The sequence below is a fragment of the Opisthorchis viverrini genome (genome assembly GCF_000715545.1).
Source record: "Opisthorchis viverrini unplaced genomic scaffold opera_v5_238, whole genome shotgun sequence".
Lineage (NCBI taxonomy): Eukaryota > Metazoa > Platyhelminthes > Trematoda > Opisthorchiida > Opisthorchiidae > Opisthorchis > Opisthorchis viverrini.
The window spans coordinates 101,229-110,322 of record NW_008751890.1 but is presented as its reverse complement, the minus strand read 5'-3'; positions in this window follow the sequence as shown (position 1 = coordinate 110,322).

The following is a 9,094-nucleotide window of genomic DNA, read 5'->3' as shown; positions in this document are numbered from 1 at the left end:
ATGCCAGTACCGGAAATCATCGGCTATCTTTGCCAGTTTGCAGTGCGCTCAACAAAGTGTGTGCTGACCATCACAGAAAAAAAAGAAATATTCCGGGCGTGACAAGTTTCTAGCATTTTTAGCGGTACACCTGACGCAACACCAGAGGGCTTTTTCCCCATACAGATCGCAACTGGCTGCTCGATTTTGAGTTCGCTTGGACATAGGGGGCACAATTACCGTTCACGCAACCTTGAGAGTATTTCCAAATCCAACACGGAAAATGTGAAGAAACCAGACTTTCCGACAAATTTCCCATCGTCTTCACGGAAACAGCATGCGAAAACATTGACAGACATTAAAAAACGAATTCCGCGCAAACTCGGCCTCGAGTAAGTTCAATCAACTTTAAACAAAATTGCGGCCGCATGTGAAGGATGTGAGGGTTTGAATAAATATCACGAAACACTAAAGATTCCATCCTCCAAACTATGGTTTTAAAGAACTTTGGTGTGCACTTTCAGGGGTCGGTTTTTCAGATGCCTACTACTATCACAGTTGAATCGTTCGCAGACTACAAAACCTTTTTTAACTGTTTGCTGCAAAACGATGCATGTGGTCAGTTCGTTGCTGCAAGGCAGAATAGGCTTGCGTGTTGGTGGTTAGTTACCTTCTGGCCTAAGTGTGTGTTTCCAAATAAGTGGCGAAAAAGTAGTTGTGAATGGTCGTTTTCCCATACCTGAAGAAAAAACAAGAGGCTTACTGCCTGACACATGAAAAGAAAAGTGTCAACGCTGTAAAATGAGGGATCAGAATATTACATCTGGTGGAGCAGCAGAGTTGGCGTTATGCAGCCGGTCAGCTTGAACTAGAACCCGAAACCACCGCTGAGGCCTTGTGGCCTTGGACTGTTGGGCCCATGTCCAGGGCCACATAAAGCGTAAGTGGGGATGATGAAGTGGGGGTTAGCAAAGCAGATAAGTCCTAACGGGACTCTCAAAAACATGGTGCACAGTGAAGCTTTAGAGACTCACTGGTATCGCTTTTGTGGATTCGGGCATAATAGTTTCTCGGAAGAGCCGATGGTGACAACACACGTGCCGGAACGCGAACTGTAAAGGAAGTTATTGATATTGCAAAAGGCACAGACACAGAAATGGTTAAATCCGAACAAACTGTTCAGCAGATTGAAATGAACATGTCATGGAAGGAGCTGAGGCAACGTGTGGAGCTTGCTCGTACTTGCAATTGATGAAACGATCGGGAGAAATTATGGTCAAGAGTAGGAAATAGATAGTTGCGGGTGTGCTCGCAAGCTAGGTATGAGGTGACGTGTCCCATAACAAACGTCAACTTCAAGGTATTTGGGCTGGGATGTGCAATTCTCTGGGCAGCGGGATGTTTCCGGGCTGGCCAAAGAAACAAAAGCAAAACGAAACCGACATAAGATCGCAGGTGTTTTGCTCCGTTTGTGGATCTTTGTAGGTCAACGGCTAGGTGGAGTGGATAACAGCTAACCGGTCCGTCCATGCCTGATATCGCCGAAGTTCAAACCATGCACCAATACACACGGCAAAGAACCCTTTCACCCATGCAGAGATTTATCAACATTAAACGTCTCGTGAAATGCCAGAGATAATGGTGTTGCAACGTCACATGTAGTTGAAATTGCCTCCAATCTTGTATGACTGCCTTCCCGGTTAACAATTCAAAAGGACCGCCCTTTTTGAACTGGTGGAATTGAACTCTATTTCAGTTTTGCAAGACATCCATATTTTCCGTTTTCCTTACCGCACAAATCGTTTTTACCGCTTTGATTATACTATTTTTGTACCAAAACCTTGGGCAGCTGTACATTGTTTTAATTCATGAGTTTGAGACGCGGCTTCGGTCACGCGTTGACTGTTGGTCCATATCGGCTTTGCTTGCCTTTTGGAGTACCTCACCGTTTGTCCAAAACCGTTGAGGTTTGTAATTTTGTATTCCGTGTAACTACTTTCATTTTATAGTACAGCACATTTGCGCAGCCATTCGTTCGGAGTTTTGCCGGTTTGGTTGCTAACCTTGGTGCTCGTTGCTCAAGAATTCGAAACGGTCGTTGCAAATGGTACCCTTCTATCTGTCGGCTAATTATTTGAATATTTAGCCGCTTGGAACTTGCGGTCGAACGGTCGTGTTCAGACTGCTAATTCTCTCATCCGAAACTCTGGGCTTCTTCAAGATGCACAGTGTTGATAATTTCCTATGATCACAGAGGACTTATTAGTGCGACTAAGAAATTTTTTGTGATAGACATCAACAGCCAGGTTGAGCCAAGTTAGTGGGTTTAGGGATAAAATAAGATGAAGAGGCATCAGGAGGTTTAATATCAGAATGAAGGCGTGTGCGAGTCTCAACCGGGAAAGGTCATCCACTATTCTCCAACCCTCTAAATGGTTCCCTTAGAGTGGGCACTGAGCCAGGGCTACTGCAGGACTGGTTGGAGTGCAGCAGTATACAAATTTACCCCAAAAGTCATGTCGATAGGATACCAATCTGAATTTCTTGAAGAACGAAGTTTCCAACAGCATTAGAAATTTTACTTCAACGTAAACATCTCTTCGCACATGAGGCGACTGCCTCAAATTTCTGTAGAATTTTGGCTCGCGGAGATACAAAACGTTCAGCCCAACAGCTTCAGTTTCTTTCAGATTAGAGCGTTGCACGATGGCGCTGCGATGCCTGCTTGTAACCCAGAGGCCTGAGAAGATATCCTCACCAAGAAGATACTTCTTAAGATGTACCAAGGTTAATTGCTGTTCCCTTTGAAAGACGCTACGCAGCATCAGGGTAAAACTGAATGTCGAAATTTGAATTCAAGCATCAGAAATAAGGAAGTTCAAAGTCTGTGCGGAGGGTTTGTACAAAAACTTTTTTACCCAAGAGTTACTTCCTTTAGTTTATCGACTTCTTTCTGGTTTTACGGTGGAGGACATTCGTCAACTCTTGCAAAAGATCAACCCATTCCGCGCGTTGGGGTTCGACGAGGTCCATCCAAGGATCCTGAATGAAACATCCTCCACACTGGCAAATAACTTACACCTGGTGTTTCGTCAGTCGCTTGACGAAGGCCGCCTCCTCTCTGCTTGGAAGGAAGTGATTGTCACGCCAATCTACAAAACTGGTACCCGACTATCGCCTGGCAGCTACGGGCCTATAAGCCTCACTAACGTGACATGTAAGGTGATGGAACGCATTCTGAAGCGAGCTAGCCTAGATCACCTTACCTCCAGCAACCTGATATCCCCAGCTCAACACGGATTTCTCGCACACCGCTCTTGCGTGACAAACATGCCCGTGTTTATGGACAGCTTAACCCAAGCCAAGGACGAAGGGCTCATATCGGATGTCATATTTTTCGACTTCCCAAAAGCATTTGATAGGGTCCCACACGTCCCGCTGCTCCACAAACTCGAGTTTTACGGGATTCAAGGGAAAGTCCTTCGCTAGATCAAGGCGCTCCTATCAGACAGATCATTCCGAGTGAGAATAGGCTCAACCAACTTTTCTCCAGCGCCGGTCTCCATCGGAGTTCCCCAGGGCTCCGTCTTGGGACAACCGCTGTTTCTGATATACGTCAACGACCTCCCAGATGTTCCTGCAAGCCCATGTCTACTTTTTGCGGACGACTTAAAATCCTGGAGTTCCAATGCCAGTGCCCTCCAAATGGATGTAGACGCTGCCAAGCAGTGGTCGTTGGACTGGCACCTTCCTCTGAATGACGAATAGTGCGTCCATATGTCGTTTGGAGGGGATTCAGTGAATGCCTTTGTTATGCATGGTGAAAAGGGACCAGAAAACATCACGAGGATAGATGCCAAAAAGGATTTGGGAATCTGGGTCTCCTCAAACTTGTCCTTCTCACTGCACCATGAGAAATCGGCCCAAAAGGCATTCGCCATTTTACGGATGATCCGACGCACCTTCTACAGTATTACTTGCATGGACTCCCAAATACTCTATGGGGCCTACGTCAGACCGCTCCTGGAATACGCCAACCAACTTGTCTACTCAGGACGCACGAAAGACGTCACCCTCATTGAACGTGTTTAGCGGGCTGCCACGAGAATGGTTGCCGGCCTCAAATCCGTGGACTGCGAAACCCGTCTCGTGATGCCTGATCCCTTTCCCCTGGAGTACCGTCGCCTCCGATGGGACCTAATGCTTACTTATACCCTGTTTGAAAAAAGCTTGGCAAACGGTTTTTTTACCGTTGACCCAGCAAACACCCGGCGGGGACATAGTAAGAAAATTTTCAAGCTCAGAGCATACATTCATTAGACAAAATTTGTTCTCAAGTCGGGTAGTAGCTGCGTGGAATGACCTTCCTCCGGCGGTTTTTTACGCTCCTTCTAGAACCCAGTTTAAAGCACTAGTAGACATTTATTTATGCGAATCCTCTCGCTGGCAAGCATACTGCCCCACTCTGAGAACATAAAAAGCAGTGCTCTACCCTTTTTTCACTTGTGCCTTTCGGGTGAACGACAGCCACCGACCGACAAGAACAAAGGCGACCCGAGAAACTTGGGCAAAAGCCTCGATCCTGCGTGTCAATCCGTGAATCCGTGAATCAATGTATCTCTTATTGTCAATCCGTGAATCCGTGAATCAATGATAGTATCTCTTATTTATAGCATGTTGAAATACTGGTGTCTGTAGCATATTTTGTGTTTATTTATCATGTGTCTTATGATCTGTTCACGAATTACGGTCACACGCTTCAACATTTTAACACGGTACTAACGGCTTTGGGCTTTGCGTTGCCTACTGATGACAGGCTTTCTTTCATGAACAAACCTTTACGCGACAGCTGCCATATCACCGATATAAATTCTTCAGAATCCGCACTCTTCTACATAGAATGGCCCATCGATTGCGGTCTTTAATACCATGGGCCTGGGCGTGAGTGAAGGACAAATACAGACGGATAATCAGACTCATGATAAAAGATACGCACAGCCGTGTCAGGAATTACGAAAGGAGCATCATGGAAGGGCGGAGCATTGTATGAAAACGACAAGGCTGTATCTTCAAGATAACTACTGTATTGCTGTCGAACGAATTCCGATCTCCTGTGTAATAAGAGGATATTAATCTGAAAAGCAATCTTTCGAGACTGCCTAAAAGCCACAATAATGTTAAAATCAACAACAACAGGAACTGCACCACGAAAGAAAGGATTAGGAATTCTAGGGTAAGCATTTGAATGTTTAATAACGGTATGTCCTCGCCAAACGTTCAAACTTCAATTTCAAATGTCAAAAATTTAGACATCATAGCCAGTGGTAGAAAGCAACGAATTCCACCAAACTGGATGAAGCTGCACAACGACAACTCCGTCGAATTCTTGTGTCACCTGCCAAAAGCATCGAACTTCTAACAGCGTTTAGAGTAAGAGAAACAAAGCTCTAAAGAATTTGTGGATAAAACCACCGTCATTCTTCCCGCAGATTAAGAATGCATTAGTGAAATCATGCATCACTCGGGTTATAGGGGCATAGCAAAAGCCCTGCCCAAATATTGTCGTGTTCTGTAGGCTTTGTGACGAGCATGCCTGGAAGCTTGCGGACAAACTCGGTGAGAACCGACGGAGACTGAATAACACCCAAAAGGCCGTAACCAAGAATATTTGTGAGTGCAAGCTGAAGGATCCAATACTCCAGTTTTACAGACTTCTGAAGGTGCATGACGAGACCGCTGTCGCTATCTGTGTCAATTCGAGACAAACCAACCCAAAAATTTTCAAAGAAACTGTAGCGGAGTGTCAATTTCCAATGGTGTGCTGCACTATCTAAGCAAAGATGTACTACTATACTTGGAAACATTGAAAAACGTGACATTAGAATAGGGTTGGACAGTAGTCTCGTTTGATGTGGGCCTCATGTTCACATCCTTGTAGCTTCACTCCACATAAAAGGAGTCACTGAACCAATGAAAAATCTCAACGGACGTCCAGGTAAATTAGACATCTGCTTTGTGCTTTTTCTGACAAGGCACTTTGATCTGAACGGCAAATTCTACAAACAACTAACAAGAGCGCGAACGGGATCCCTTATCTCAAGGTTCATCGCTGGGATCACAAGTGCAAAAAATGAAAAGAAGAAAATTACCAGTCATCATACCAAAATATGGACGATACTTTCGTCAACAATAAAAAGAGCTGGCTAGGGCAAGCAATCCAAATGTTAATGAGACATCGCGGGTGACATCCAGCTCAGGGCGGAATTAGAACACATCAACAAGTTGCCGGTCGTAAAAGCCTCCATCACAAGGTTGCCAAGGAGACAGGGACGAGGTTCCCCAGAAGGATGGCACATGCGGATCAATTTCTGAATTCACCACGGCAACCACCCAGACCATCAAAACCAGAGCTAATTGCCAACACTTTCAAGTTGATCAAAACACGGCCAAACAAAGTGGGATCCAAGGAAAATGGAGGGACGCTCATAAAATGTCTTTCAAAAACGGCCGCCCGAGTGATTCAATCTAGTGATAGCTGAAAAAATGTAACTGAATCAATTTGGCAACCAAAAAAGACAAAACCGTCACACAAAGATTCATTAGGGACGTCTTGAAGACTACCATAAGGAAACTACGACAGCACTGAAAAATTGCGACACAGACCCGAGAACACGTTGCAAAAACATTGAGTCAAGGCCAAGGGGAAGCCTAACGCAACGGAAAACAAATATTAACTGCGAGAATGCGGAAGCGTGAACTGCACCACTGGGAACAAACAGGAGGGGAGCTGCCATTAAAGGTCAAAGAAACCAAAATCGCCACTTAAGACTATCAAATCTCGCTAATCCATATACCTAAAGACAGAAAATGTACACAAATTAGACCGGAGCTTGACCAGCATACTAGAGCAGGCAGGAACAAAAGGAGACGTTAATGTCCATCGGCTCCCGACGACAAAAAGGACGTAACAATCAAACCATCAGTCCAACAGAAAAATGGGTCTAGATTGAGAAAAACAACTTATTGGATCGTAAATTGCGACTTGTATCAGGGACCGCCAGATTCCTGGAGTGAATAGGCCAAAGTACCGGGGCCCCAGTCAGTATACCAAACCAACAAGTTATTCTCGTGAACATGAACATTATTGAAAACGATTATGAATATATATTGAATAGACAAGTATTGATTGGGACAGTATACCATTAAAGTCAGAGTGTATATCGTTAACCTATCAAGAAACAGGAGGGTAGACCGCGACGCCGTGCGGATCTCGAATGGACGAGAGAAGACAGGAAATAGTGGGGGACAATCTAGTTAGCAACCGGACCAAGATGCTACGGAATACAACGCAACACATCTCAGAATCAGGCCAAGCATGTTTTGGTTGAGGTGATTACCAGTGGGCAGCCAGGTCACTAATGAAAACTGGCCTCTGTAGACCATGTAAGGGCTTTCATAAAGGGAAGTTACCCACCATCAACACACTACTGACTTCTTGAATGACGATGAACTATCAGCAAGTTAGTTTTCAAGCCCGGCAAAAAGATAAGCATCCAATGCTAAGTGATAAGTTCCCTTATTTAATGGTTCTCATAAGTTTTGTATATCAGCGTATGTGAGAACTGTATTTCCTCGTTTGTACACTCCGCGATTAGGCGCCAATTCTCACTTCGTAACCAATGGTGTTGAGCAAGTCATTTGATACGTCTTGGCTCGCGCGGATCGTACCGGCCCTTCTACTGCGTTTATCTTTGTCCACGTATGTTTACCGTTGCTTCATAAGTTGCATGCCTGGTTGTGCCTTTAGCCACAGACTGTCTGTTAGTTCTCCATCCTTAATTAATTTGGTGTTTATGCTGCTACCTCAGACAATCATAACGATTGTATCTTAAAAGGATCATATCACTGCCAAATCCTGTCCTTCGGATGAAACCTTGCCTCCAGAGTGCACTTTTTGTCTTTCTTGCAGAGTGTGGCCTTGGCAGCGCACAGAAACGTGCGAAATCATCTGCGGGCAGCACTATCCGTGATTTCAGAAAGTAGTCGGAAGCATAAGTTGCCTCAAGGCCCAGCCACAAACAATAGCCTTTTTCTACCGATCCGCATCGTCTGACGGCCAATCCACCCACGCCTAAAGACATGTGACAGAGCTGATAAAAGTCTGCCATGGCAACAAGACCTAAGGCATCACCAGGGCCCTTTAAGGTTACGACAGCACTGACAGATAGCAGTACAAACCCGAAGACGCATTCACGAGCCAAACATCAGCCATTGCTGTTGACATAAGCAGGCATCAACTGTCCAGTTGATGAGGTGTTTTTAATTGTCGTTTACGGCAAGCCTCCGCACTGGACACGAAACAGTATGCTAATACTTGCCGCTACAGATCTAAATAAGTACAAATCTAGCTGAACAGTTTGAACGCTCAGGAAGCCCTCACCCGCCGAACGGTAATGTTATTCTTCGGGAAGCTGAATTGTCAATGGACTTGATCTAGTAGTTATTGGTGAATATCCGGAAGCACTACCAAGGATTCCCACAGACCTCAACTAGTGGAATCGCTACTTTTTACGCTGACGCATTGGCTTGCGCGAAAGAAATGGTTCTGAGGTTCTGAACTTCACCGAGTTTGCCACCAAGCAAACAGCGAAGAAATCTATCCTCAACTTTAATTCATCTGGGAGTCAAAAGAGTATTCTGCCTCCTCAGAAGACATCTGACCGCTATCGGTGTCCAATTTGTGCGAGCTTCAGACCACAGTCCTCTTCTTCCTTCTAATCTCATTTTCTCCGCAGACAAAAATAGATTTTGCGTCACGGGTAGCTCTTGATTCAAAAAATGAAACTATAATAATGCTAGTGATGATTATAATTATTCTAAACTGGTGACTAGTATGCCACAAGGCACGATCATAATTTTGCAGTTCTAATAATGGCCTGACTGGCGGAGTTTGTGGGTACGGAGGATTGCGAGGGAAATGGACGTTGTAAAAACAGTGGGCAGTTTACGCCGGCGGCTAGACGCACAATGTATTTTTCTGCAAAACGCCTGCGGACGAAATAAAAACTTTAACGTCAAAATGTTGCACTTCTTTGCATATATGCGTAGACTAAAA